Source organism: Micropterus salmoides, unplaced genomic scaffold (assembly GCF_014851395.1).
Source record: "Micropterus salmoides isolate LMB-PRFRI ecotype aquatic unplaced genomic scaffold, ASM1485139v1 Ms_hic_scaffold_4, whole genome shotgun sequence".
NCBI classification, from domain to species: Eukaryota; Metazoa; Chordata; class Actinopteri; order Centrarchiformes; family Centrarchidae; genus Micropterus; species Micropterus salmoides.
In genome coordinates this window covers 13,882,059-13,887,291 of record NW_024043372.1, presented here as the reverse complement: position 1 = coordinate 13,887,291, position 5,233 = coordinate 13,882,059, and positions in this window count along the sequence as shown.

The following is a 5,233-nucleotide window of genomic DNA, read 5'->3' as shown; positions in this document are numbered from 1 at the left end:
CTTTCTGTGTGGAGTTTGTATGTTTTCCCCATGTCTGCGTGGGTTCTTGCCATCTATCTTTTTTCCAACCCAAAACCACGCTCACTTCTGTATTACGGAAGCCTCAATGGTATATGACAGTAATTGGAAAATTGCGACATGGGGCTCTGAATTTGACGAATGTGCAGCGGTTGGCCATCTGGCTATTCTGGCAAATGCCAGAGGGCCGGTTATATTTTTAATATATGTGCATAAAAACATTGTTTTTACAGGCCGACAGCACATAGGACAGGTTGTTTTCGCAACTTGTCCGTCGTAATTGCTGTCGTGTTGTAGCAATTTGCTGTAGTGTTATGGTGAATTGCTGTCGCGTTGTGCAAGTGCACATCAGGACCACCGTAGGTTTCTCTTGAAGATTTCCTTGAAGTACAGCAGACATTCCTGTACAATACAGTCGTCACCTGCAGAGATATAAACTGGCAGACAATAGTAGAGTTGACAGAGTTAGGCTACGTTCAGAATGCAGGTCTTAATGCTCAATTCCGAAACAAGGAGCAACAGAGGTTAGCTCCTGTTAGCTTACGGGAGACTCGTTTTTTTATTGTCCTCTCATGGGAGTGTTCACAACTTTTGTCCTTTTCATTACAGTTTCTGGTGCTGTACAACGCACCTGCCCCACAATTCCCTCCGTCTCTCTCTCTCCACTCTGTCCGCTTGGACAAATAACATGCATATATCTCCGAAGAGAGCTTGCGTTCTGGTGGATTTCAGGTTTAAGAAAGGGAATCTGTGAGCAGATGAAGGCGAGGTAGAGGAGGAAGAGAGACACATGTTTAATAATGGCTTTTGTGAAGCTTTTTCATTCATTGCGGCTCCGTCTACAGCAGAACTGTGACAACAGCGGCTCTAGAGTGACATCAAAGTCTCATCAATTTCGACCTGAGTCTGGATACTCAGGTCGCATTTAAAAAGATCTGATCTGTATTGGATTTGGACCACATATGGAAGTGGCCCAATTCCGAACTGGAAAAGATTAGATTCCATGTGACTTGGCCTGTTCACACTGTGATCAAAAGATCAGATCTCAGTCACATATGAGCCAAAAAAATCAGATTTGGGTCACATTGGCCTGCAGTCTGAATGTAGCCTTAGACAAAGTTACGTGGTTGTACCATCCAAGCATGGGAGTAAAACTCTGTGGTAACATGCTGGTACTACAAGCCAAGAATGTTCTGTGTTACAGTCCTTTTGTGCCTATAGAGAAAAGCAGTAATGATTGGTATTATCAGTAGGCTATTTATGTAATTGCGTGTTCTCAACACAGTGTCACTAAATGAATTCAAAGTAGTATAACAAAATTTGAGTAGAAATATTATCATCTTGTGACTGTAATGATCAAAGCCTTTTTGCAGTTATTTGAATCTTTGAATCTTGAAGCTTATCAGCTCTTTTATATTCTCTGCTCAATAAACCATCTAGAAAAAATCTATTAAAATGAAATATAGATACTGTATATAAAGTACTGTTGTGGTGTCTATTTTTGAAAGCATTCTTACTTTATAGGATTTTCCACACCAAATAGTTTTTATAAGTCATTAAAAACAAGGTATTTATACCTCCAGACAGACACACTTGTGCTGAAAGCGGCTGGACAGATGCAGACTGGTGCAGCTGATGTTGTCTATGCAGATTAGGTGGTGCGTTGCAGATTCTGGTACACATCTTGGCATGAAATTGCATTTCTGCATACTCAGGCTACTTGTTGTTGCAAATGCAAACGCTGTCAATGTTGGTGCACACAAATACTTCTCCAAAACTGAGAACCTTCAGGTTCACCTTTAGGACGCAGATGCAGACTCAAGAGTCATAGATGCATTTTGTGTTTTAAGTGTTCCCTTCATTTTTGAGCGCAGAAAGATATAGAAAGCCATTATTAAAAACAATGTTTTGGTTTCCAGGTAGCGAAAAATCTCTCTGTCTAGTGTTAATCCTCCTCCAGCATGACACTAGCGCTGTATTTTTAGCTGGCTCTTTAATTCAACAAGAAGACCTCACAAAAGGACCATTGTTGACCACTTATCCTCATGATAGAGGTTTCAGAGCATTTGGACCAAAATCCATTTATTAATAAAAACATTTACCACTGCAGACTTAATTGACTGCTGTACAAAAAGTCTTATTTACATTTAGCACTGGTAACATCATTAATTGTTTATAACTTCTGACATGGTACAAACTAATGGTAAATAACCTTCTGTGCTTAGCTACACATAGGACATTATTCAAAAAGTCACAAAAGCTTATACACTCTTTTTTAAATTATATATATATATATATATCAGCCTGAGCTCCACCAAGCATGGTGGCCCTGAACTGCAAAACACAGTATGGGTAGATCATATCCTATTACATCTGAATAATTTAGGTTCTTTTCTTACAGGTTCCGAAATATTGTATTATTATTATTTTATTTTAAGTACAGTCATTGCGTGCAGATTTCACCTGAGAGTCTTCTGCTGACATATTCTCAAACTTGTTCCTAAAGGAGACAAATCTGTTTCTGTGGTTTCCGCTCATTGGTCAAGTTTACACTGATTACAGTTGCCATGGTAACAATTAAGGCATGCCAAAGCTCCAAGGAGCAGGTTTTGTCTCCAGGCTTATACCTAGTGCACACAGAGGATTTTCAAATCTTAACTGATTTTAAAAACGTGGGATACCACAGACATAACAAAGATTTTGAATAGTAAGAACACCAACACTAGGCGATTGAGTCAAGATGCAGGACCACACACTTGGCGTTTATAATGAACAATTTCAGTGTGGCGATTCTGGGGGACTTGATAGGGGATGAAACATGGCTGTAGAAGTAAACAAACATGGAGGCAGACTGTCATCGTCAGCCAGTTGCACTTGTGTGTGCTATGTTTTGTTCAGAAAAGAAAAGAGAATAATACTGTGGATAAATTCATGGCTGAGAAGAGGGAATCCACATGGTTAATATATTTTAAAGTGCAAGCAAATACACAACACGCTGGTGACACTTCCTGGTCAGCTCGCTCTCATTGGCAGTTGCAGGTCTCTGATCGAAAGTTCCCTCATTTCAAATAATAAACATGTTTCATAATTTAGATTTTTTGCTTGCGAGTGTTCAACGAACCACCGTTTTCGTTGGGAAAAAAAAAGTTTTGCTACGTATTGTCTGAACTCGCCCCTTTTCACATTTCTCTCATCAGCCCTGCAGTCACCTGGCTGACTCCACCCACTCCTCCTGCAACTCATTTCATCGTCAGCCACTCATCATGTCTACTTCTGTTGTTCTCTGCCAGATTGCTGTGTTATGTTGCATGTCTGACCTTTTGCCTGTTTTTGGACTTTTGATTATTGCCTACTCTTGTTGGATCTGTTTGGATTGTAGTTTTGACCTTTGCCTGCTTGTGCCACCTGTGGATAAATCCTACTGAATTTGGTGCTGTATGCAATGTAAAGCGCACTGAGTTGACCTATAATAAACATGCTATATAAATAAAATTGCTGTCTTGCCTTGGTGATTCTTTCCTTAGTGCCATCACAAGGTTGACATTTGATTCAGGGTAAAATTTCTCAACCACTGTGGAATGAATTGCTTTGAATTTTAGTACAGGAATTCATGTCCCCATCAAGATGAACTCAGTATATACTACAGAGTACACAATCATCATAGGGTGCATTCCGATCGCCCCGTAGTTCCCTGCTAAGTGGACTGCACAGGGTATTTGGCCATTTTAAGTGAGATTCCAAACAGCAGGGAGCACAACATGTTCACTTCAAAGGGCACTGTGAACTGTGTAGGGAAGAAGCGAACAATGGTTCATCAGTTCGCAGGAAGTTAACAAGAAAGATTACCCATAAGACTTTGCACCTCATAGGAGCTAACAATAGAGCAGACCACAGAGTTTGTACAGGTGAAACTCGAAAAATTTGAATATCATGCAAAAGTTCATTTATTTCAGTAATTCAACTTAAAAAGTGAAAATATATTATATAGACTCATTACATGCAAAGTGAGATATTTCAAGCCTTTATTTGATATCATTTCGATGATTATAGCTTACAGCTTATGAAAATCCCAAATTCAAAATCTCAGAAAATTAGAATATTGTGAAAATGTTCAGTATTGTAGTATTGTGTCACACTCTAATCAGCTAATTAATCCAAAACACCTGCAAAGGGTTCCTGAGCCTTTAATTGGTCTCTCAGTCTGGTTCAGTGGAATTCACAATCATGAGGAAGACTGCTGACCTGACAGTTGTACAGAAAACCATCATTGACACCCTCCACAAGGAGTGAAAGCCTCAAAAGGTAATTGCAGTCCAAAGAAGTTGGATGTTCTCAAAGTGCTGTATCAAGGCACATTAATAGAAAGTTAAGTGGAAGGGAAAAGTGTGGAAGAAAAAGGTGCACAAGCAGCAGGGATGACCGTAGCCTGGAGAGGATTGTCAGGAAAAGGCCATTCAAATGTGTGGGGGAGCTTCACAAGGAGTGGACTGAGGCTGGAGTTGCTGCATCAAGAGCCACCACACACAGACGGGTCCTGGACATGGGCTTCAAATGTGGTATTCCTCTTGTCAAGCCGCTCCTGAACAACAAACAACGTCAGAAGCGTCTTACCTGGGCTAAAGAAAAAAAGAACTAGTCTGTTTCTCAGTGGTCCAAAGTCCTCTTTTCTGATGAGAGCAAATTTTGCATCTCATTTGGAAACCAAGGTCCCAGAGTCTGGAGGAAGAATGGAGAGGCAATCCAAGATGCTTGAAGTCCAGTGTGAAGTTTCCGCAGTCTGTGTTGGTTTGGGGAGCCATGTCATCTGCTGGTGTTGGTCCACAGTGCTTTATTAAGTCCAGAGTCCAGCGCAGCCGTCTACAAGGACATTTTAGAGCTCTTTATGCTTCCTTCAGCAGACGAGCTTTATGGAGATGCTGAATTCATTTTCTAGCAGGACTTGACACCTGCCCACACCATGGGATTACTGTGCTTGATTCGCCAGCAAACTTGCCTGACCTGAACCCCATAGAGAATCTATGGGGCATTGCCAAGAGAAAGATGAAAGACATGAGATCGAACAATGCAGAAGAGCTGAAGGCCGCTATTGAAGCAAATTATATCATATAAAGGCTTGAAATATCTCACTTTGCATGTAATGAGTCTACATATTAGTTTCACCTTTGAAGTTGAATTACTGAAATAAATGAACTTTTTCACAATATTTAATGTTCTG